We start from the raw sequence: 27,468 nt of genomic DNA on the forward strand, positions 1-27,468 counted from the left end.
TGGGATCAAGCTGACCAAAGGCATCCAGATCCTAACTGTCTAGAATTGTTAAGGAAGTGATGCTTCAACTATGTGTGGAATAATCAATAAAGGAGTAAGGGCTTTAGCATACTAGAAAGGCACGTAGGTAGAAGTATGATAAGTAATGCATATGTAAAGGAAAGAGTATGTCCAGGTCATGAATCCCTGTCTACATTTAGATCTTGACATGGATAGATTTGCGTGGGAGTAATTACTGAAAGGTAAAACTAAATTATAAAGGGAAGAAATAGGAAATAAGAGGGTATAAGTGGTCATCTTGATGTCGTCAAGTCTCCTGGGTTGTGCGTGTGATTCTGGTACACAGACATGTGTCCTGGAGGAGCATCATGGGTTCCTTCTTCGGATTCATAGTCCACAGGACTAAAAACATCTTACAGAGATACCCACACATGAGTGTGTATATATATTAGTACCATTCAAAACAGTTAAGTTATAGAACCAAATAGTTGTCTACCAGCAAAGGAAAAGATGGAAATCGAGTGATGGATTTACACAATTGATGTTTTTAGCTATAAAGGACATTAAAGAAAACTGCCTACAGGATAATAGATAGAAGTGGAGATGACTATATTAAGTCCATCTAAGGAAAACAAATATATTTTTCTTTCATTTGGATGCTCTGAATTTTATGTAAAATCTTGTATGTACATATAATATGAAAGAAGAAGCAAAACTCTCTGGGAAACAGAAAGATCTGATGAGAAGGAAGGATAAGGAAGTGCTGAGTACTGGGTGTGAGCAGGAACACACTCAAAGTTCAGGAAATACTTGTCCAAACACACATGTATAATAGCCAGGGTTCTCTACAATAAATCCTCACCTATGTGAAGGGAGATTTGAAAGATAACTAAATGGATATTCAGTGAAGCATAAAGTGTAAAAAATACTATGTAATAGGACGGAGGAGATGGAGATCTGCTTAAGAGGTGGATATTCTAAACACACCTTCAGAGCTGGATGTGCCAATATGTACCTATCAGCAGTGAAGGAAGGATTGCTAAGGCTGGTTGCTAACCTAGCTAGAGGTTTAGTTATAGACCCTGTCTCAAAAAATTAACTAGAAAGTGTGAGCAGGAAGTCAGTTATCCTCTGGTTTCCAGAAATACATGAGTGTATACACACATACACCCCAAAACAATACACACATATACATGCATAAATAGCATATATATGAACACACAGAGAACATGTAAATACACATATATACCAAATTTGTTATGTAACAAAGGCCAACACCATGGAAAATAATTTAGTTATTCTATAATGATTAAATGTTTCTTGGTGTTTCTTGGATCCTTAAGGATACGTACCTTATTTTCTCATTATTTAAATTCTTGAAGTCTAGCACTTTGCACTGGGAATATAGTGTGGTTTATTTCTTGTTGAGTAAATAAATTCAGTAACTTGTAAAAGACTAACATTTCCTATAGAATGTGATATGAATTATTTCACTGCAATATATTAAACATTCATTTAGATTATAGTTTTAATGCACTTGATATTTCATGATACAAAATAGATACTCTATATATATTAATTGTTAGTTGTATTAGGCCTGCTGTCAAGAGCACACATAAACTCCCCTCTCACATTATCTAAAAGAAAAATCATTAAAACATAAATAAGGATCAGAGGAATCATTTACCAAACATTGATTTCAAAATGTTACAAGTGATGTGAGCCAAAATTGCTGTCAGGTATAAAAGTAAGAAAAAAATTATTTGATTACTTTTAATTAGCTTTTGATCGTTCTTCCCTTGCCTTTTATCCTCTCTGTGATAAAAAAATAATGAGGAAAATGTGAGCCCAGGTATGAAATCAAAATGCAAGTGTTACAAAGATACTGTCTGGAGAGTTTGCCCACATCCCAAGGATGTTTCTGGTCCTTACTGTTACAAAGGGTAGCAGTCGCTTTCCTACAAAATAACCTAAACAAAACAGTATCTAGATTTCTAAGGAGAATAAAACATATGGGGAAATACATTAACACAACACTGTGGAGTATAGAGCAGAAAAAAGCCTGCTAGGGAATCTAAGGGCTGTGTTAATAGTGTAAAATTCCAGGAGTGTACATTTTCTTTTTTTGTTTGTGTTTTTATTTTTTATTAATTATTTTTATACACTCCACATTTTATTCCTCATCCTGCCAACTCCTGTCCACCCTCCAACTGTTCTACCTCCCATACCTCCTTCCCTCCCCCTGTCTCTACTGGAAGGCCCCTATCCAGAACTCCACCTGACCTCTAAACTCCCTGAGTCCTCCAGACTCTTGAGGGTTAGGTGCATCATCTCTGCATGAACACAGACCTGGCAGTCCTCTATCGCATATGTGCTAGGGGCCTCATATCAGCTGGTATATGCTGCCTGTTGGGTGGTCCAGTGTTTGAATGAACCCAGGGGTTCAGATTCAATGAGCCTGCTGGTCCTCTTACAGGGTCGCCCTCAGTTTCATTCAGACTTCCCTAATTCAGCATTAGTAGTCAGTTACTTCTGTCTGTTGGTTGGGTGCAAATATGTGCATCTGACTCTTTCAGCTGCTTGTTGGGTCTTCTGTCGTTTTGTTTGTTTGTTTGCTTTTCGAGACAGGGGTTCTCTGTATAGCCCTGACTGCCCTGGACAGCACTTGGGAGGCAAAGGCAGATGGATTTCTGAGTACGCGGCCAGCTAGGTCTCTTATTGAGGTCTCCATAGCATCTGCAATAGTGTTAGTCCTTGGGACCTCCCTTGCGCTGGACCCCGATTTGGGCCTGTCACTGGGTCGTCTTTCCTTGGACTCCTCTCCATTTCCATCCCTGTAATTCTTTCAGACAGGAACAATTATGGGTCAGAGTTATGGCTGTGGGATGGGGCCCCTCTCCCTCGTTTGAAGCCCTGTCTTCCCGCTGGAAGTATGCTCTAAAGTTCCCTCTCCCTACTCTCAAGCATTTTATCTAAGGCCCCTCCCCTTGAGTCCTGTGAGTCTCTCACCTCCTGTGAGTCTCTGGTGTATTCTGGAGCCACCCCCCCCCCAACCGCTACCACCACCCCAACCTCTTATCTCCTGAGGTTGGGTGTTTCTTTTTTTCTGCTGGTCCCTCAGGGTTTCAGTCCTTTTCCCTCCCCCAATGTCAGATCAGATTCCCCTCTCCCTTGCTTCCCCCTCCCCCACTCCCTGCCACCCTGTCCACTTTTCCTCCCAGGTCTCTCCCTCCGTCTTCACTTGTGATTGCTTTCTTCTCTCTCACAAGTAGGACTGAGATGTCCTCACTTGGGCACTTCAGCTTGTTGACCTTTTTGAGTCCTACACCATCCCTGACCTTAAGTGTTACTTCAGAGGAATAGTGATAAAAACTGTATGGTATTGGTACAGGAACAGACAATGGAGTAGAATCGAAGACCCAGAAATAAAACCACACATTTACAAATATTGATCTTTGGCAAAGAAGCCAAAAATATATAATGGGAGAAAGAAAGCATCTTCAATGAATGGTGCTGGTCTAACTGGCTGTCTGTATGTACAAAAATGAAAATAGACCCATATTTGCCACTTTGCACAAAGCTCAAGCTCAAATGGATCAAGGACCTCTACATAAAACCAGATACACTGAACCTAATGGAAGAAAAAGTAGAAAGGAGCCTTGAACTCATTGGCACGGGGAGAAACTTCCTAAACAACTCCAACGGCTTATGCTCTACAATCAAGAATTGATAAATGGGACCTCATGAAACTGGAAAGCTTCTGTAAGGCAAAGGACGTAGTCAATAAGACAAATTGACAACCTACAAAATGGAGAAAAATCAGGAGTGTACATTTTCAAGAATTCATTTTAAACTTCTTTGAAATTTTATATGGGTAATATATTCACATCATTTCCCTCTCCCTTCTACAACTCCTCCTGTGTCCTTTTCCCATGCTTTCCAAATTGAGTCTTACTCTTTGTTACTGTTGCAAAGGCACACACACACAAATACAATCTGTTGATTCCCTTTAGTGTTTATATATATATATATATATATATATATATATATATATATCACACCAAACGTTTGATACATATGCCAATATATTTATACCATATACACATACATATATAAGTATATATTTAACTAGCTTATATACAGATATATACATATACTTGTATATATATATAGTACCCACATATATATGTATCATTCAATTATTCATATGTATAAGTATACGTACACGTACACGTACATGTACACGTATATGTATATGTATGAATGATTGATACATATATACATATATATGTGTGTACTGTATATACATATACGTATATACATATGTATATGAATGATTCAATAATGTTTTTGTTATTGATCTATGTAGAACTTGGGCATATCAACCAGGTAATGATACTTACCTGTGTTTAATATTTACTTTTGTAGAAATATAGATCTATTGTAGAATTCACTTTAAGCCAAAGAGAAGCAAACATAGCATGGAATTAGAAATTGTCATGAGGCTAAGGGCAGATGCACCACTCAGTCATGTTGAAGTCAATCAACAAACCCTTAGTTGTTTGAGGAAGTGTGTATTGAAAGACTCTAAAGCCAGGACCAGCTAATCCTGGGCTGAATGAGCAACAAGTGTTGACACTGGGGACTTTTCACCAGATCCAGCATTGTGTTTTGAAAGATCCTTAATGAAACGAGGAATATCTCAGATGGTCATATGCTTTCATTGTAATTATCAGGGTCTGAGCCCATATTAAAATGAAGGCAGGGATAATAGCACTCAGCACAGGGATAATAATCCCAGTGTTGGAAGGTAGAGATGGGCAGGACCCACAGTTTTCTGACTGCCTAGGTAAAGTAATTCACAAAGTTTCGGGATAAACAGAGTGTCTCAACAAACAGGTTGCCCAGAATTATGTCAGAGGAATGACAATTAAAGTTTTCCTCTAGTCTCCATGTTTATACCTGTGTGCACCCATGTGTGTACCTGTGAACACATGAACACATATTAAGATAAAGTTGATTTTATAAATTAAAAGCAAATAAACTGTTGGAGTATTTTGTTTTCATTCCTATTGCCGTCAAAAATCAACCCCACGAAAAGAAACTTACAAAGGAAAGAAATTCTAAGCTAAAGAGATGCTTCAGTGGCTAGGAACACTTGTTTTTGTGGAGCACTGAAGTCTAACCATCCTGAGGGGACTGTAGGCCTCTTACGAATAGGGCTTGAGGTAGTAGGCTTGCTGCTTCTATCACATGAATGCACAGCTTCCTCCCACCAGACACTGAGTGTGTGCATGCCTTAGTCTTGGGACTCCAGGCCCTAAAAACTGTAGAACAAATTTCCTTTTAAAAAAAATTTATTGTTTCAACACCACTGTTCTCAGATAGACTCTTATGGCACCATCCATGAGCTAGAGAAGATGACCTTCAATGAATAGACACTTGGCTGTAGACTTATTGAGCATCAAGGTTGTTTCCTTCAAACAGACTCCAGCCCAGTGCCCATCATTCCAAGAGACCACTGCTGAGCCATGCCTTGTGAATTTGCTATCGCTCAGTATCTATTACAGTAACTTCATCTTCAACTCCACAGCAAATTTTTCTTCAACAGATATCCCAGTGGTACCTAGGAGACCCTGTACCTTTCAATATAAAAGTTGTAATATCAAGTCACATTCTATTATTTAGAGCTCCTGAGGCTTCTTTTCCCTCATCCTGTCCACCAGATGCTCTCCCTTACAGGGTCTATAGTTTTCATTAGCACTCACGCTTGCCTACACTGGGTTAGATTTAAGCTCAACACACCCTGGACTATGAACCTCTCCATGGGGAGTTGCTTTACATTTCCTCCACTAAGGCCCCAGGGTTTCATGAATCTCAGACCCACAGCTATAATATATTCTGGATTTTTGCTAGGGTTGAATGAAGCCAGATCCCATTTCTAAGCACAGCAGCAAACAAGAACATAAGCATCTCTTGTAAGGAAATGTTTTCTTTACAAATTCAGAGGTAGACAGTAACCAGACAATAACACTGTCCTTTGTTTGTTGGCAAGGCTCATCAAATTTTGTTTATAAACTTGGCCTATTAGGATCAGAGACATGGCTCATAATTAAATGAACCTTTTTTTGCTGGAACAGAGGACCAGGATTCAGTTCTCAGCACCCACATGTGGCTCACAAGCATCCAAAATTCCAGTTTCTGATGTCCAATGCCTTTTCTGATCTTTGTGGGTCTCAGGCCCACATATGGTACATATACACACACACATGCAGGCAAAACACTCATACCCACAACTCAAAACAAATGAATAAATCTTTTAAAAATTAGTAAATTTAAGCTATCCTTTGAATATTCTGAACCAATTATAACTTCTAATTTTCCCCAGAAATAATGCTATATATTTTGATTCCTCTACATTGGAGGATTACATGACTTTAATACCATTCCTTAGCTCTGATCCCTCTCACAATAATAGTCAAGGTAACTACTCTGATGCTGACTTTATGGAATGCAGCTCATTTCCCACTCATCAGCTTTCCGTTCTTTTAGATGTCATAGCTATTGTCATCATCAGTGTTGTATACTTTTGATTAATTGTAAGTGGTGTAATGGTTCCTTTTAATTTTAAGTCAACACAATGTAGAATTGCATCCCAAGAGAGACTCAGTACGGAGATGTTTATACCAGGTTGACCTGCATTTCTATAGGGGATGCTCTCATTTTGTTAAATGATACAAGAAGCCCCAATACCAGTGGCCAGCATATTTTCTAGGCAGTGGATCCTGGACCCTATATGAAGAGAGTAAAGCAGCTGCTAATGGACACATGCACATTCGTTTTCTGCCCTTGGCTATGACTGTGACTAAGGGCTTTAAGTTCCTGCCTTGTCAGTAATGCAGTGATGCACTTTAACCTGACATTGTAATCCAGATAAAACTGTTCTCCCTCAGAGTTTCTTTTGTTAGGGAGTTTTATCATAACTACAGAAATGAAATCAGGACAGTGTGTATACATAAAGTCTTTTTCCTTGTTGCCTGAACCAATTTTCTGTAGTCTTCATTGTTCCCAACATTGATTTTCCATTTAACTTTGTATATTTTCATTATTTAAATCACCGTTTTGGGCCAACTTTGAGCCTCATCTTCAAATAAAAAGATAGGATATAAATATAGTGTTCACATTTGGGGAATAGCAAAGCAACCCTTTATCTATTCAACATCCTGAGCACAAAAGAGGCAATATTTGGGTTTAGTAAAGTATTCTGGTGATTGTTCTGTTGTAGACTTTCAGATTGTCTTTTGCAATTGATAAATTATTGCTGTTATATACATACTCACAGTTCACATACTTCATCTCTGATCTGATTCCTATAACCTTCCTCTGATTTCCTTTTTAAAAATGAACGGTAAATGTACCATAATTTCTGTATCCATTCCTCTATTGAAGTGCACCTGGGTTCTTTCCAGCTTCTGGCTATTATAAACAAGGCTGCTATAAACATAGTGGAGGATGTGTCCTTGTTATATGTTGGAGCATCTTTTGGGTATATGCCCAGGAGTGGTATAGCTGAGTCCTCAGTAATACTATGTCCAATTTTCTGAGGAACTGCCAGACTGATTTTCAGAGTGGTTGTACCAGTTTTCAATTCCACTAACAGTGAAGGAGTGTCCCTCTTTCCCCACATCCTGGCCTGAGTTTTTGATCTTTCCCATTCTAACTGGTGTAGGGTGGAATCTGAGTGTTGTTTTGATTTTCATTTCCCTGATGACTAAGGATGTTGAATAGTTCTTTAGGTGTTTGTCAGCCATTCCAATTTCCTCAGCTGAGAATTCTCTGTTTAGCTCTGTTCCCCACTTTTAATACAGTTATTTGATTCTCTGGTGTCTACCTTCTTGAGTTCTTTGTATATATTGGATATTAGCCCTCTATCAAATATAGGATTGCTAAAGAACTTTTCCCAGTCTGTTGGTTGCAATTTTGTGATATTGACAGTGTCCTTTGCCTTATGGAAGCTTTGCAATTTTATGAGGACCCATTTGTCAATTCTTGATGTTAGAGCATAAGCCATTGGTGTTCTGTTCAGAAACCTTTCCCCTATGCCTATGTATTGGAGATTTTCCCCACTTCTCTTCTATTAGATTCAATGTATCTGGTTTTACATGGAGGTCCTTGATCCAATGGATTTGAGCTTTGTACAGGGAAATAAGAATGGATCAGTTTGCTGATTTGTCCTTTTGATGGTGTCCTTTGCCGTACAGAAACTTTGTAATTTTATGAGGTCCCATTTGTCAATTCTTGATCTTAGAGCATACGCTATTAGTGTTCTGTTCAGAAACTTTCTCCCTGTACCGATGTCCTCAAGGGTCTTCCCCAGTTTCTTTTCTATTAGCATCAGAGTGTCTGGCTTTATGTGGAGGTCCTTGATCCATTTGGATTTGAGATTAGTACAAGGAGACAAGGATGAATCAATTCGCATTCTTCTGCATGCTGACCTCCAGTTGAACCAGCACCATTTGTTGAAAAGGCTATCTTTTTTCTATTGGATGTTTTCAGCTCTTTTGTCGAGGATCAAGTGGCTATAGGTGTGTGGGTTCATTTCTGGATCTTCAATCCTGTTCCATTGATCCTCCTGCCTGTCACTGTACCAATACCATGCAGTTTTTAACACTATTGCTCTGTAGTATTGCTTGAGGTCAGGGATACTGATTCCCCCAGAATTTCTTTTGTTGCTGAGAATAGTTTTAGCTATCCTGGGTTTTTTGTTATTCCAGATGAATTTGTTAATTGCTCTTTCTAACTCTGTGAAGAATTGAGTTGGAATTTTGATGGGTATTGCACTGAATCTGTATATTGCTTTTGGCAAAATGGCCATTTTAACTATATTGATCCTGCCGATCCATGAGCATGGGAGGTTTGCCCATTTTTTGAGGCCTTCTTCCATTTCCTTCTTCAGAGTCTTGAAGTTCTTGTCATAAAGATCTTTCACATGTTTGGTAAGAGTCACCCCAAGATATTTTATACTGTTTGTGGCTATTGTGAAGGGGGTCATTTCCCTAATTTCTTTCTCAGCCTGTTTATCCTTTGAGTATAGGAAGGCCACTGATTTGCTTGTGTTGATTTTATAACCTGCCACTTTGCTGAAGTAGTTTATCAGCTGTAGGAGTTCTCTGGAAAAGATCTTCACCAATCCTACATCAGATAGAAGGCTAATATCCAATATATATAAAGAACTCAAGAAGTTAGACTCTAGAAAACCAAACAACCCTATTAAAAAATGGGGTACAGAGTTAAACAAAGAATTCTCACCTGAAGAACTTCGGATGGCAGAGAAGCATCTTAAAAAATGCTCAACTTCATTAGTCATTAGGGAAATGCAAATCAAAACAACCCTGAGATTTCACCTTACACCAGTCAGAATGGCTAAGGTTAAAAATTCAGGAGACAGCAGGTGTTGGAGAGGATGTGGAGAAAGAGGAACACTCCTTCACTGCTGGTGGGCTTGCAAATTGGTACAACCACTTTGGCAATCAGTCTGGTGGTTCCTCTGAAAACTGGGCACCTCACTTCCAGAAGATCCTGCTATACCACTCCTGGGCATATACCCAGAGGATTCCCCACCATGTAATAAGGATACATGCTCTACTATGTTCATAGCAGCCCTATTTATAATTGCCAGATGCTGGAAAGAACCCAGGTATCCCTCAACAGAAGAGTGGATGCAAAAAATGTGGTATATCTACACAATGGAGTACTATTCAGCCATTAGAAACAATGAATTCATGAAATTCTTAGGCAAATGGATGGAGCTAGAAAACATCATACTAAGTGAGGTAACCCAGACTCAAAAGGTGACTCATGGTATGCACTCACTAATAAGTAGATATTAACCTAGAAAACTGGAATACCCAAAACATAATCCATACATCAAATGAGGTACAAGAAGAAAGGAGGAGTGGCCCCTTGTTCTGGAAAGACTCAGTGAAGCAGTATAGGGCAAAACCAGGACGAGAAAGTGGAAAGGGGTGGATGGGAGGACAGGGGGAGAGAAGGGGGCTTATGGAACTTTCGGGGAGTGGGGGGCTAGAAAGGGGCAAATCATTTGAAATGTAAATAAAAAATATATCGAATAAAAAAAAAGAATGGATCAATTTGCATTCTTCTACATGTTGACCTCAATTTGAACCATCACCATGTCTTGAAAATGCTTTGTTTTTTCCATTGGATAGTTTTAGCTCCTTTGTCAAAGATCAAGTGACCATAGTTGTGTGGGTTCATTTTTAGGTCTTCACTTGCATTCCACTGATCTACCTGCTTGTCACTATACCAACACCATGCAGTTTTTAACACAATTTCTCTTTAGTACAGCTTGAAGACAGGGATAATGAATCCACCAGAAGTATTTTTTATTGTTGAGAAGAGTTTTCACTATCCTGGGTTTTTTGTTATTCCGAATGAATTTGAGAATTGCTCTTTCTAAGTCCATGAAGAACTATTCAGCCATTAAAAATGATAAATTCATGAAATTCATAGGCAAATGGATGAGACTAGAAAATATCATCCTGAGTGAGGTAACCCAATCACAAAAGAACACACATGGTATGCACTCACTGACAAGTAGATGTTAGCCCAAAAGCTCCGAATACCTAAGATACAATTTACAGACCACATGAAGCTCAAGAAGAAGGAAGGCCAAATTGTGGGTGTTTCAGTCCTTCTTAGAAAGGGGAGTAAACTACTCACTGGAACAAATATGGAGACAAATTGCAGAGCAGAAAATGAAGGAAAGGCCATCAAGATTCTGTCACACCTGGAGATTTATCCAAGACACAGTCACCAAACTCCAACTCTATTGTGGATGCTAAGAAAGGCTTGCTGAAAGGAGCCTGATAGCTGTCTCCTGAGAGGCTCTATCAGAGCCTTATAAATACATAGTTGGATGTTTACAGCCAACCATTACGCTGAATGTGGGGTTCCCAATGGAGGAGTTAGAGAAAGGACTAAAGGAGCCAAAGAGGTTTGCAACTTCATAGGAAGAACAAAATATTCAGCCATCCAGATCTCTCAGAGTTCCCAGGGACTAAGCCACCAATCTAGGAGTACCCGTGGCTCTGGATTCATATGTAGCATAGGACAAACTTGTCAGGCATCAATGGGAGGAGAGGTCCTTGGTCCTATGAAGGTTCAATATAAAATACAGATGCCCCAGTGAAGGGGAATTGAGGGTGGGGAGGCAGGAGTGGGTGGGTGGGTGGGCAGAAGAACACCCTCAAAGAAGCAGAGTGAGGAGGAATGGGATAGCGAGTTTCTGTGAAGGGAGTGGGAAACCAGGTAAGGAAATACCACTTGAAATGTAAATAAAATAAAATAAAATAAAATAAAATAAAATAAAATAAAATAACTGTTTAGAATATTTAAATTCATGAAAACAACTTAAATGCCATAGCTTAGTATATTTTAATTTTTTCATACATTATGCCTGTATGATTAGTGACTCTGTGTTCTTAACTTCAATTTAAGATACATGCATAATGTAAAATGTTTTTTACAGTAACAAATGGTTATATAGGCTTTATTAAAATACATTACAAATAGGATAAGTTGTGCTGAAATTACTATTATGCCACTAAGCCGCAGTGGAGCCTGGATAAGTCAGGTTGTTGTGAGCATTTCTTTAGGTTTGTCATTTGTGGGGTACAGCATACAAAAAAATACATTTGCAAGAAAATGTATTCTTTTTCAAAGAAAATCACATGCTTATAAACAAAGCATGTGGGCTTTGGAGTCATCTGAGTGGATTAAAGTCTTTGCTGTCAAGTGTAGAGACTTAAGTTTGGATTCCAAGAACCTACATAAAAGCTGGAAGCTGTATTAAAATCTAGAATCCTAGCCCTTTTAAGTAGAGGTGGGACAAGAAGACAAAAATCCCCAGGAAACTCACAGGTTCTCTAGTCTGATTATTCAGTGGCAATGAAGAGCAAATCCTGCCTCAAACAAGACTTAAAAGGGGAAGTTGTACTCCAGTCTGCACTCATGTACCACACCATGACTCATGTGTGCCAATATACACACAAACACACACACACAAATGTACACACATCAACACAAATGTACACACACACACATCCATTAGCATATACGTATAGACACATGCACACACATATAGATATGTACATGCACAAATATACTAACACACATATACACACATGGACACACATACACAGGCAGGCACACATAAATGTACACATACATGCACAGTACACTGACATACAGTATAGACCATAGACACACATATGCATACATACATGCATATACATATGTATATACTAACATACATACACACACATGTACACACACACACACACACACACACACTAGCCCATGCAGAAAACCACTTTTCTAGTGAGGCTTTTCAAGGTCTCAGCTAGCAGAAGTAAACAGGTTCAGATCATTTTCTCTTCTAACACCTTAAAGTATTATATGTTATCCTGTCTGTCACAGGAGAGGGTGAGAACCCAGAAAGGAAACACTCCCTGGAAGAGTGTCCATTTACAAGTGATAGCCAATATTTCGATTGCTACATTCTTCACACATCTCACGAATCCACAGGTATTTCTTCACACCTTTTGGAAAAAACAATCTGTCAAACCCTAGCACTTCATTTCATGGTTAACACACTATCTGGCCAAGTGAAGTAACACTCAGAGGAACACACAGCAGAGAAGTTGCAAAGAAATAAATAAATTGCTTAAAATGGTGTGATCCCAGGCCTATTCTAGCTGGCCCAGTTGGTCGGGTAGAACAGATTTGTAGTGGATTGTTCTGATGCTCTTTGTATTCTAATGCTAAACACTGGTTTCTCAAGATGTGGTTGCCCCTACATACACCAGATTCTCACACACACCAAATGATGCTATGCAACCTTGCTTCTTCATTTAAATCTATTGGTTGAATAAAGATGTTCACAGCCTATAGCTGGGTAGAAGAGATGTAGGGAGGCAGAGCTTAGTTTGCTGGGCTTGGGGTCTGACTTAGAGACCGCAAGGAGGAGAGGAGAGAGGAAAAGATAAGAAGAGGCCATGAGGGGGGTTGATCATGAGAGTATCATCAAGAGAGCCACTCTGTCTGAGTAGGAACAGCCCAGGTAAAAGAGGGCAAGTTATATGTTGAGGTTATTGACTGGGAAGTAGACAAGATAACATAGAGGGTTGATAACTACAGTTCTAGCATTTTTAAGGCTTATTATAAAATAGAGGTTTAGTAACTTTTATTTGGGAACTAAATGATCTAAGGTGGAGTAGAAACTCCCACTTACTATTATCACAACACTTGCTTGCTCTGCATTGGCAGGAATTTTGGCTAGGAGCCAAGGCCCTTATTCCAAGATTTGAAGATCAGTCTAATTTTCTTTTAAACTTTGTAGAGCAGATTCAGGTGCACAGTGAACTTGGGTTAAGGAGTATGAAGAGATTCCATTTGCTTTCTTTTCCCCACAGACAGGTTTTTATATGACAGGCTCTCATTTTTCCCTGTCTTCTATTCTCTCTCTGCAAAAAGTGATTAAAATGTCCATTTGCCATTATTTGTTAATTTATTCACTTAGTTCTGGGCATATGTGACACATGTGGAGCCATAATCAAAGTCACAGGTCATTTTCCATTGCCCTCTATATTTATTTTGGGACAAGGTCCCTCACCGAGCCTGAAAACTCCTTGTTTGGACAACAAGTCAAATAGACACCTTGTCACCACCTCCTCAGTGCTAGGAATACAAGAAATTATGCACAGTGACAGAACTAATGACAAGAGTAGATAAAATTATAACAGTATACAATAGTAAAAATTATGGGAACATAGTCTTTCCCAAACTATTAACTTTCCTCTAGTTTATATTTTGAGATAAAATAATGCCTAAATAAAGAGGTGTATGATATATACCACATAAAATCATGATATTCTTGTGCATAGTGGCCAACCAGTGACAACGAGCCATCTATACCAATGATGTGATAGTCAATACAATAAGGAATATGGCCACTAAGTAACTGAGCAAGGAGATTGTGGGTCCAAGTAAGCTAGACAGTAGAATGATGCATGTCTTGAGTAGAATGGAGCAGAAAGTATAGACTAAGATTCCACCATGATATTCAGTATAACATGAGATTTAGCCCTTAGAAATAGTTTAAATAAAGTTTTTCCATTTAATATTTTTGGACTGTAGTTGACCAAATGACACTGAAAAAAAATGAAATCAAGTTAAGTGAGCACTATGGTATTTATATCCTGTTTAAGCATTCAATTTAAATATGTAAATATGAATTGCGATTATTCATATACAAATGAAGCTAAAGGAAAAATTTGTTCAGATAGGTCTTAGAGGTAATGGAAATAGAAAACAGAGAGTTAACATTCAGCATTCAGATTCAGATGATAATAAATGCTCTACACCGTTACAAAAACAGATCATAAATATCATGTTAATCTCAGTAACTTTAACACATCTGAACTTGTGTACTTCAGTATTGACCCTTTGAAATAGTCATGCAAATAAATGCAAATAGCACACAAGCATTCTAATATTCACAAAATAAGAATCTCCCAATCTTAGCATGAACCTGGTAATACTCCAGTGCTAGACTCACTGTCGAAAGCTCTAGTTTCAGATTCTTGGCATAGTGAAAAACAAAGGTCAGAAAGAATGCAAGGCATGATCTTTAACAAGGCTGCCAGCCTTGGTGGAAGCCTCTTCCTTTGGGCATTTTAAGGATCTAATGTATAAAAGACGCATGCTATACCTAGATTACTGTGTGTACAGTAGTACAACATGGGAAGTGGGTCACAGCCTGCTCTGCTCACTCCATGAGTTAAGGAAAAACTTAACAAGGAAGAAATGAGGGGCAAAAAAGAACTGGGATGGGATCAAAGCTATACCCACTGTAATAAGAAGTCTAAGAGGAATGGTTTCGGAGAAGACAGTGTGAACTCACTCCAATTAGATCTCAGCAGTTCAATAGGACTGTTTACACCAAAGACATATTTTACCTTGGTTTTTGATGAAAAGGGGATTGGATAGTTTCATTGCAAAATTAGGTTTGCTTTTAAGAACAATAAATTTATGAAATGGGCTACAAACATGTCCTGGGAAGCCAGGCACTGTAATGGTAGCTGATTAAGTACACTCGGTGACTTGCCATTTGAGACAATCTCCCTCAGTAGGAAAGGAATAATGTTGCTGAAAAGACATTGAGGAGGCAGAAGGGATTGACGGGACAAGAATGATAAATGTGAAAGGAGGTTATATTACTTCTGAAAGCCAGAAAAACTGAAATTACAATAGTTGGAGAGAAGACATTGAAGAGTTGAGATATGATTGAAGCTTTTAAGATGTTTAAAAAAAGAATAGGAAAGGTCAATACAGATAAGCCCTTGGAAAGATAATGACAAACTCAGAAATTTAAGGACATATTCTAAAAATAAGCAGTGGGGAGAAGATTGCTTTTTTTTTTTCTGTTGTTCTGTAAACCTCTGCAAAATTTGGGCACTTCTAAATTATCTATGGTTTGTTCAGCAATCTTATCACAGGAAGGCATGTAGCCAAAAGGAGTTGTGTGTCATTATAATAAAGATGGAACTCAAGCCAGAATTAAAAAACAATTTATTATATACTGCTCAGGCTGCATTTCTTAGTTCTGGAAACTAATAGTGGAAATATGAATGACTGAATTTGTTGAGGACTATGGACTTTGACTCTCTGAGGGAAAACTTTGTTGGCTCTGTCTGTTTTATATCTACTTCTTGTGTGAGGGAATGCATATGATGTGTGTGTGTGTGTGTGTGTTTGTGTGTGTGTGTGAGAGAGAGAGACACAAAGACACAGAGACACAGAGACACAGATAAGAGAGATCAGAGAATAACAATAGACATCTTCCTTACTCATTCTCCAGCTCTTTGTTTTTTTAAGAAAAGATCTCTCATTTAACCCAGAATTTACCAGATTACCTATACTGACTAACTACTAAACCTCTGCTTCCTAACCCAGACCTTTCAAGCACCTGCTTCTACACCCGGCTTTTTGTGTAGGTGCTCAGGAACTGAACTCAGGTGTTTATGCTTATATGCTAAGTACTTTGCCAAGAGATGCCTCTGTGTGTGTGTGTGTGTGTGTGTGTGTGTGTGTTTGTGTGTGTGTGTGTGCATGTGTAAATCTACCAATGCTCTGATAACAAATCTATGAAAAAAACTCAAATAAGTTTTACATTGTTTATTTATTTGCTCTCTAAGCTGTCTGGACATCTTAATGATACCCTTCCAGTGAACATATTTGTTCAAGCCTGTCCTTTGAGCATGTCACTTTATGGGATTGTCTTTCCTAGCAGAATATCATTTTCAACAACTTTCCTTTCTTTTGTTACAGGCCACATTTGCTATTGTGTAACAGTATTTGGGGCAGGGGGGATGGAAAAAACATCTACTCAGCCCACGTATGAAACTGACAACAGATCAGTGTAAAGATCCTACCAAAGGCCAAATTGGTTGGCCAAGTGAGTTTACTGAAGTTACTTATTGAAGTGCAGGTGAGGAGTTGCTCACAGGAGCATGGCTGCCTTATTAAACACAGTTGCATCACTCAGGGATGCACCAGGATAGGTGACACAGCCATGACACTTTAGACCAGAAGAGCTCTATGTGATTTCCAGGCAGCTCAGCAAAGAAAAGAATAACTTCTTCCATTTTGGGTCTTCCCAGAATTCCTTATTTCCCACCTGCCAATGGACCTTTTCTGAACTTCTTCTTATCTTGAGGAGCGACCAACCAGGAGTGGTGGTTTAATATGGAGGGACATGATAAATGCATGACAGCTGTTTCTGTATCTCCAAGTTTGCACTGTTTTCTTTAATAAAACCTCTTGGAGTTTTATTATTAACTGCTAGTAGGTTTTATTCTGAATATGATGTTTATGGTGCTTTATTCATCCTTTCTTGATTTCACTTAAAAGTCTTTCATATTCCCAATGAATACTAGCTTTTGGGTTTCTATGACTTTTTCAATTAATAAATTGAAATTAGTAAATTATAATATAAAATAGATTAATTCATCCAGCTACATGAATTGCTTAGAAATACAGAACCCGTAATGACTTGGGTTTGAATATGAGTCCTTATGATGAAAAAATATACATTCTTGCAGGACCACTGCAGAGAATTTAGTGGAAAATTGTCATCCTCCTGATTTTTATCCACATGCCTCAGCATGAGAAATAACTCTACATCTTCACTGGCTTCTTTGTTCTTGCCCTGTAAGATTGATCTCTCATCTTTTGACTGACATATGAATCTCAAGGTATATCATCACAAAAAATCATCTTCCAACTTTCATCCCATGGAAAAATTAATCTGTCACTTGTTCATATCATTTGTGTTTTGGGATAAGAACAAAGTGTTATTTGTTTTTCTTATTGTTGTGACTGAATACTTGATAAAAAGCAGCTTAAAGGAGGAAGGGAAGAATGGTTCACAGTTTCAGGTGACACAGTCCATCAGAGTGGGAAGTATACATTGGTAAGATCAGGAGGCTGCCAGTTACATTACATCCATGTTAAAGAAGCAAAGGATGAATGAAAAATGAAACAGGCCTATCAAACCTCAAGGACCACACTTCCCAGCAAGGTCCCACCCCTTAAATATCCTATAACTTTCCCCAAAGGTGCCACCAGCTGGGGACCAAGTTTTCAAACACACAAGTTTATGGATACTCAATATTGAAGCCATAACAGAAAAGTAAATTTTATTCATATTAAAGTGAATTGGAATGGGCAATAATTAAAATGGCCATCTCTTTTTTTTCCTTTTTTTCTTAGATATTTTCTTTATTTACATTTCAGATATTATCCCCTTTCCTCATTTTCCCTCCAAAAACCCCCATCCCATTCCCCCTCCCCCTGATTACCAACCCACCCACTCCTGCTTTTCTGTCCTGGCATGCCTACAATGGGGCATCAAGCCTTCACAGGACCAAGGGCCTCTCCTCTCATTGATATCTGACAAGGCCATTTTCTGCTACATATGCAGCTAGAGCCATGGGTCCCTCCATGTGTATACTTTGATTGGTGGTTTAGTCCCTGGGAGCTCTGGGGTTACTGGCTGGTTCATATTGTTGTTCCTCCTATGGAGCTGAAAACCCCTTTGGCTTCTTGGGTCCTTTCTCTAACTCCTCCACTGGGGACCCTGTGCTCATTTTATTGGTTGGCTGTGAGCATCTACTTCTGTATTTGTCAGGCACTGGCAAAACCTCTCAGACATCTAGATAAGGCTCCTGTCAGCAAGCAATTGTTGCCATTCACAATAGTGTCCAGGTTTGATAAATGTAAATGGAATGGATCCCCAGGAGGGGCAGTCTCTGGATGGCCTTTTCTTCAGTCTCTACTCAACACTTTGTATCTCCTCCTAAGGACTTTGATTTTCCTTCTTCTTGAGCTCATGTGGTCTGTGAAAAAATGGCCATCTTATGTTAAATTCATTTTTAAAATATCAAGCATTCATTTTAATACAATTAACATTCTATTGAGTACTTCATATAAATTGGAGAATTAATTAACATTTAATAGTATTTATGGTATAATGGAGGAGGAAAGGAACCTTGTTCTGGATCCTGTGCTTATTTTCTCTCCAACATTTTCCAGTTGAAAACTATGCATATGGCTTAGGAGAGAAACCTGGCCTATCAGGTGCAGGACAGGATTAAAGAAGTAATTCCTGAATGACACTCTAAGCATGTAGGTAGCCATACCCCATGGTCACCAACCTTTTCCTCTTTCCCCTTTCCTTATGACTGATCTTCCTCATGTATCCTTTAATTTTAAAGAAAGTTCTGTGAGATGGTTTTCCCTTTTCTAAAAAGAGGAATCGGTCTTTGGTCAGGAGCAATAACATTTGCAGTGAATGGACATGGGTGTGTCCTGTCAGGCATCACACTAATGATGTCACCATCACAAACAGGAGCAGTTTGAATTATTGGGCACATCTTTAAGGAATAGCAGCTAAGTGGTGATGACAGGTGTAGGGATGTAGATATTGCAGAGGTAAACTTTAGGGAAGCCACAGTAGACAAGGAATTGCTGGCCCATGATTGCCTTGGTTTCTTTCACAGCCCTATCCCATTGCCCAGATAACTAGCATCAGTATTGTGAGACTTTCCATTTGCATAGGTCACACTGCCTTAGCAATTTCTGCAGTCCAGAGGGTATGGAGCACAGGGCATAAGAATGATCCCCTGACCCTCGACAAGCACCCCAATCACGAAGACTAAAATGTGCAAAGTTGCATTCCCATGTATCCATGGGTTCATAGGACATCCTATGGCCTGTTCTCAACTGGGAACCGTCTGCTGCTGCAATAGGCCTGCCTCTAGTGAAAGGGCACTGAGGATTTTCAGCAGTAGTATGTCCCAGGACATCCCAATTCTGCTGGTGGGCCACCTTCTACAACTTCCCAAAAGGTACAATAGCTTCATGTAGGCCCAAAAAATGGTTTCAAACATGGCAGAGTCTAGTTGTGGGATGGGCAAAAGTATTTTCACGAGTGTTTATATTGCTTGGTAAAATACCACAACCCAAAGAAACTTGAAAACAAAAGGTTTTACAACTCTCAGGTCAGAATCTATCACTGAAGGAAGTCAGGAAGAGAGAATCAGATGTGTAAGATTACCAATTAGTGGCTTTCCCTTTCCCCACACTATTTTCTCAACCTGATATATATATATACACACACACACATATATAGATATAGATAAAGATTAGAGATAGAGATAGAGATAGATAGATGATATAGATATAGATATAGATGTAGATAGATAGATATAGAATAGATAGATAGATATAGATATAGATAGATATATAGATAGATATAGATAGATATAGATATATAGATATAGATATAGATATAGATGTAGATATAGATATATAGATATAGATATATATCCAGATCACCTGATTATGGCTAACACCACTCACAATGAGCTTCGCCCTCCCACATCAGTTATTAACTCAAGAAAAATGCCCCATCAGTTTGCCTACAAGTCAATCTTATGGAAGTATGTGTGTGTGTATGTCTCTCTCTCTCTCTCTCTCTCTCTCTCTCTCTCTCTGTGTGTGTGTGTGTGTGTGTGTGTGTGTGTGTCTGTGCTTGTGTGTGTTTCTAAGCTGTACAATTTCTCAAACCAAAGCCCAGATTTGTAAGGAAAAGACTACTGCTGCCAAGGTCCTTTGGTCATCTTGTTCATGGATGCTAGCCAGCTTGTGAGGTCAGGAAATCTAGCTGAGGGTTCTAAAGCAAGGTGTCAGTCATATTCTACAACTTTGATCATGGCTCACTTGGCCATAAATCCACTGAAATGACTGGTTATCCTGGCTCCTGATATAGGGACAAGAACATATTCATAGACAAATATATTTTAGGCTTGTGTAAGGAAATGGACTGCTAAATATATCTTTGGTATTGCCAGGTAGCCATTTTGTCAGAACTGTATGTTACAAGTTCTCAAGTCTCACTGCCCTTTCATTCTATCCCATTGTTTTAGAGACACTATCATTGTGATAAAAACATCACAACCACAAACTGCTTGGCTAGGGAAGGGTTTATTTCATCTTATACAACCAGGCAATGGTCGGTCACAGAGGGAAGCCAATGCAGGAACCTAGAGAAAGTCATTGATACAAAGGCTATGGAAGGATGCTTCTTACTGGCTTTCTCTTAATAGCTTGCTCATCCTCCTTATAGCACCAATAATCATCAACCCAGCTGTGACACCACCCACAGTGGTAATTTTCCATATCAGTTAATCAACTATCAATCAAGCAAATTTGCTCCAGACTTGACTACAATCAACTGAAGTAAAAGGTGAATGAATAGGTTTACTACCAGCTTGCATCTCCCCTACCCAACCCCCTTATGCTCATATAAAGTCCTTGCCATAATGATTTAGGGCAGATAGTTCTCTTTGGAATCCTGGGGAATTACTATTTCACTTGGGAATGTTTTCATTACCCAAGAGGAAGGAAGCCTTTCACTACTTAAGGACTAAGAACCTCCAAAGGTTCCCCTCCACATTATGAAGATTGGTGATGCCCAGAGGAAGGAGATGACTCTCCTATGGCCCAGAAAAGTACCAACACAGTTTTCCTACTCTCTCTCTGATGCTGGCAGCTTATGTTGCTGGGAACTGGACTACTCTAAGATCTTACCAGCACCATTCCACACATTCCAATGGACTGACCTGGCACAGTGCAGTGTTAATGGCCTCAGTTACACAAGGAGTTAAATCCACCTGTATAAGGCCACATGACTCCTCTGTGCTTCAGGCTTTTTCACCTGTGCTCACCTAGGTTTCTTTTTAGGTCTGTGTCCCTAAAGGGCTTTCACCACAGGATAGCCATCATTCTATGTCAACCAAGGGCTTCTCTCCCACAGTTGATACACCAATGGAATGCTCTATCATTTCTTCTGGACACACTAAGGCCTTCTTTCCACTCTAGGAAACACAATGCAAGTACCATCCATTGTTCACATTCTCAATAAACCTCAGCTTCTACCATGTGCCAAAGTTAGGCCATGCCTTCTGCTTTGTTTCAGGTGTGAACATCCTGGGGCACATAGATCCTCAATGACTTGGGAGAGGACTCCTGGACGGCTTTCCTAGCCTTGACTTTGGATACTCTCCCAGTATCTTGTTAAGTTCTACTCTTATCTCTTAAACCTAACCACACAAAAAATGATCATCACACACATCATCACTGAATCATCTCTACACAGAGGCCACCATCTCTTCAACTTAGTGCTGGCTCAGCATGCCCCTTAGTTCTCTCAACCTTCATTTCTGCTGAACAGAATCCTGATCAGAGAGTCTTCTGTAATTTTAAATCTCTACGTACCTTGACCTGCAGCTTTAATTATCTATATCTTTGGGTGGTTGAATCTATAATATCAGGTGTCCTGTCTGATATGTAGTTTTTAATAGATTTATCCACATGCAAGAAACTCAAATTATCCTTCAGACATGCAACTCAATTCTGAACCCCAGACAGAACTTTTCTTCTAAGGAAACACTCAATTCATATCATGGGTTTAAAACAAAACATACTCAAACTTGTTAAGAAGTCTGCCAGTTTTCCTATGTGAAATTCAGAGAAGGCTACAGAAGGAGATAAGGTATGTATATTTACCCTAGGAGCTTGCAGCATGCTATTCAAAGCTGCTTTGGCCACTGTATTTTAAATATATGTGGGTGTTCTCTTGTGCCATGGAACAAAGGCAGGAATGGATGAAAAATATATCATTCTAGCATTATTTTTAATGAAATGAGCCATCTAGAAAGATTAAGAAAAAGAAAGTAATACCAGAAACCTGTGAAAGCATTTGCTTAAAGGACAGATAGTATCAATCTTCTCCCTAACTTTCGTTTATCAGGACAGAAGAGAAACACAAAGTGCAGCACTCTAGATAATGGCGTCAAATATCATTGGCAGATAAAATGCAGCAGTTAATTTCTAACTAAACATGATGAAAATTCTCTTGAATTAATGCATTTATTAACTCAAAATATTCCCATGTTCAGATTTAATTTTTTGGAATATTTACTGTCATAGAATTCCTCTTTTAAATGGTAGGAGATATTTGGGTTGGTGAAACACTTGCAGCACAAGCATAGCACAACCAGAATTCAATCCCACAAAACCTGTGTAAAAATTCAGGTATCTTAAAGCTGGTGAGTTTGAGAAATAAGGATTCCTAAACCATATTGGCCAGGCACCTTAGCCAAGCTCCATGTTCAGAAAGAGACCTGTCTCAAAACGTATAGTGGGAATTAATTGAGGAAGATACCTAATGTTTGCCTGTGGCAAACACATACACATATTCACGCATGGCCACATACAACAAGCACACTTACACACATGCATGTGATATATACATACAATAATGTGTATATATATATATATGTATATATATATATATATACATATATATATATACACCATAGAAAATTAGTTCATTATATAAACCTTAGTGAGGTTTGATGGTAATTTAAAGTTTAAACTTTTCTTAGGTGGTAAATTACATATACATAGTATGTATAACAGATATTGACACTTGTTTAATTTCTGAACACCCTAATGGTCAAAGCTCAACTAAATGAAATAGCTAGTTCTCTTGCCCTTCTCCCCATCCCTATCACTCTTGTCAAGCATTCATTGTGTCCCCTCATTTTGCCAGTTCTATTTGTTCTGTTCCTTCTACCTTTCAAGTATTATGCACAATATTTGTTATAGCTGGGAAAAATGAACCCAACAAAATAAAAATGTTCTGTGTGTCAATTCAATTCCTCACTGATCCTCAAGGGTCAGCTCATAATGCATGTTTCTGAGCATATTTAAGACTGCACTACAGCTAGTACTGGGTTCTGACAGAAAGGGAAGGATGTGTTTCCTTTTTAACAGACTTAGACTTATTGAAGGGAAGTTGCCTCATTTTGTTTTGCACTTCCTGGGGAGAATCAATCCATCCCCTGAGATGGGACAAACACTGGATTCTTTTCTCTCTCTCTATCTCTCTCTGTCTCGTCCTTGTTCTCCCTTCCCCCTCTTGTGTGTGTGTGTGTGGGGGGGTGTGTGTCTGTGTGTCTGTGTGCATCACACACACACACACACACACACACACACACAGAGAGAGAGAGAGAGAGAGAGAGAGAGAGAGAGACCCTTACAGAAGTAGTGAGTCACTGAGTGCATTTAGAGGCCTTTTTGGCTGTGTCTATTTCTTCCTCATTTTAGTTACAAAGTATAGATTCAATATGCAGCAGCCATCCTCTTGCGCTTGTCCAATGTCTTGTTCACTTCTTCACTTCTTGCCTTCTGCAGTGTCATCCTCACAATGGAGGACCATTGCCCTGGAACAGTAAGCCAAAAAAGACTTTCTAAATTAGGTTGTTTTGTCTGGGATTTTATAAAAGCAACTGGAAAGGAATTTTCTGTTCCTCCATCTCTCCCAACATATGTGTGCATGACTCTGAGTGTAAGATAGTGTATGTGTGTGAGTGCATGTGTATATGCACATGTGTGTATGTGTGTGTATGTGTCTGCAAGTATGTATGCATGTGTGTGAGCAAATGTTTGTGAAAGTATATGAACACATATGTATCCACATGTGAATGTGTGTATATGTGTATGAGTGTATGTCTTTGTGCACATGTGTGTATGTGTGCCTTCTGTGTTTTTGTGTATTCACATGTGCATGTGTGGGTATAGATGTGTCAGCATATGTATGTGTGCACATGTGTGTCTGTGTTTGTGTGTATGCACATGTGCATGTGTATGTGAGTGTGTTTATCCACATGTGCATATGTGTACATCTCTTTGTGCCTGTGTGTGAGCATGTATGTGTGTGTGTGCATATGTGCAGGTTCTGTGTTCATGTATGTAACCACATATGCATCTGTGTGTGCATGTGTGTGAGTGTATTTATGTGTGCATAATTGCATGTGTATGCATGTGTGTATGTTTATGTGTGAATGTATATATTAGTGAACATATGCATAGGTATATGCATGTGTGTTTGTGTGTATGCAAATGTGCATGTGTGTGTGCATATGTGAGTGGTGAGCATGTGTACAGATCCACATGAGTGTATGTACATATGTATGTGCATCTGTGTATGCTTGTGTGTAAGCATGTGTGTATGCACATCAGCATGTGTGTGCATACATATGAGCGTTGTTTGTGCATACCTATGTGCATGTTATTATATGTGCATGCATGAACATGCATATGTGTTAGGGCATTGTATGTGTGTGAGCATTTGTGTGTAATCATGTATATATGTTTTTGTTCATGTGAGCATTTGTGTATAATCACGTATATATGTTTTTGTTCATGTGTATGCATATTTAATTAAAGGTGCATATATATATATGTATATATGTATATATATACATATATACATATATATATGTTATGTGACTTATACTTCCACATATGCATTTGGAAGCTAAAACAGAAATTATTACTCAAGCACTTCCACAAGGGTTCCACACTAACCTGGAAGTCACCAAGTAGGACACACTGAAGAGTCCATGAGCCTCAGGGATCTCCTTGTTTCTGGCTTCCCATAACTGGAATTCCACAAGCCATGATATGGATAATTATTATGGGAGTTCTAGGTCTTAAACTCCTATCTCCATGATTGTAAAGCAAACATATTAGCAACTGAGCTATTTCCCCTAACCTCCTCTGTCTTTTTATGTATAAAATTATAAAGAAACATTTTTGTTCGTTGATCTTAAGTATGAAAAGATCACAAACTTCTTAAATTCTCATATCCTTTCTGGGTTCTTTCATTTACAAGAATTTTAAGCATTTCTTCTGAAATATGTTGTGTAAATAAAGGCTTTGTGACTTTCAAATCACAACCTACTTGTTTGGCAGTCCTAAAACTGACTTTTTGTAAGTCTGAATATAAAAAGAAGAGAATAACTATAAGTAATGAAAGAAGGGGAAACTGTGGAGAATGGGAACAGAGTAAGGTAGAATAAGAACAAAGCAAGTGTGTAAGAGTTGATGAATCGTAGCATTTCCTTAGAAGATATGGAAGAAAAACAACTTCTAGTTAATTAACAAAAATCTCTTACTATTAAGAGTTCAAGATTTTATGGATCTATTTTCTCTCCAATGGGCAATACTTATTCTTCAAATGGTCTTATTACCTTTACCTTAATGAATTTTGTTAATGAACACTAATAGAGTTCAGCATAGAGAAACTCCTGAAAAAATACATCTGTTCAGAATGAAACATCTTACATTAATTCCACATACTATGACACCTTTGTAAACTTTCTGCTCCTCCAGAAGGTCTATGAGGTCATAAGAAAGCCGTCTTCCCATATTCCCCATGATATGTTTTAATAGAATGTATTTAATTGTTACTTATTTAGATATTCCCCATGTGCTAACACAGATTATCCAATTCATCCATCCAAGAAATAATGGCTAAAATAAATCAAGTAAAGATTAAATTGCATTGAAATAAAGAACTATTTCTGCTAATTATGTAGCTGGGTTTTCAATAGTATAGGTTTCAAAATTTCATTGTTAGAATAGTGGTTATCCCAGAGACATTGCAATATGTACCATTATAGTAAGAGTCACAGGCTAGATGCAAAACATTATTGACAGTAACAGTCTTTTCCAAGATATTAGACCACAAAGCTTTATCTATATGAGATGAACATAGGGCAGAATCCTGTAGAGTTTCTATGCTAATTTTATAACTGTTTTGAGCATATTTAAAACATATTAGCTCATGATTTTAGAGCTTTCAGTTGGATATGGTGTGGAAGCATGGTTGAACAGCTCACTTCATGGTGGATAAGAAACAGAAATGAGTATCGCAGGAAGTGATGGAACAAGTTCCAGTGTTCAGTGAACACAGCTTTACCAACCTACTTCCTCTACCTAGTCTCCTTCCTTCCACAATTCTGTCACCACAAATAATGTATTCAACCTTTCAGTCCATCTACAAGTTAAATCATTTATGTGGTAAGAGCCCAGCTCATTTGTCTCTGGAAATACACTCATGAATAAATGTTATATTTTTATCATGTCTTAGGCATTGCTCTACCCAGGAAGTTGACAGGCAATTTTGCCACCATGTAGAGAAACTAGAAATAATGCCTCCAGTTATTTTCAGAATCAGACTTCATTAGGTAAGCTTCTGCGGTTCGTGTACCATCAAAAGAAGATCCTGTCCCTTGTTCTCCAGATTCACATGTGGATCTGGGTAGATGCTGAGCATATAAAATTCTTGCCACGTGGGCATAGAGACTTGAATCTGGTCCTTAAATCACACCTAAAACTGGGCAGGTATAGCATGCACCTGTTATCCTAGCTTTCTGATGATGAGATGGAGACAGATAGCAGGAGCCCCAGAAGCTCGGGGGCCAGATATGCTGGAGTAACCGTCAGTGAAAAAGAGACCTATCTCAAATAAAGTTGAAAGGTGAATATGTATCCTTGAGGTTGTTTGTCCTCTGATCTCCATGTATATGCTATGACACATATGCACCTACAGTCACTCACATACACACATATATACACACACCACACATATAACACATGCACACACAGATACCCATCATATACACTACACTCACTTATTATACACATACATGCAAACACATGCACACAGACACATATTTAAAAATAGAATCCACATTGTGTCTTCAATTTTCTTTGAGGTTAGACTACACATGATAGCCACCTATTGGGCTGTTGCTAGTCATTTAATTTTTCTCTTTGCACTAATAGTCATTATAAAGTCACTTTTTCAAATGCCACAGCTCCAAGATTGACAAGAGTGAACACTACCTAGCTACTTTTTCAGGAGACCAGAGTTTGCTCCATGGCATGTAAGTGACAGCTAAAACC

The sequence above is a fragment of the Apodemus sylvaticus genome, chromosome 12 (assembly GCF_947179515.1).
Source record: "Apodemus sylvaticus chromosome 12, mApoSyl1.1, whole genome shotgun sequence".
Taxonomy (NCBI): domain Eukaryota; kingdom Metazoa; phylum Chordata; class Mammalia; order Rodentia; family Muridae; genus Apodemus; species Apodemus sylvaticus.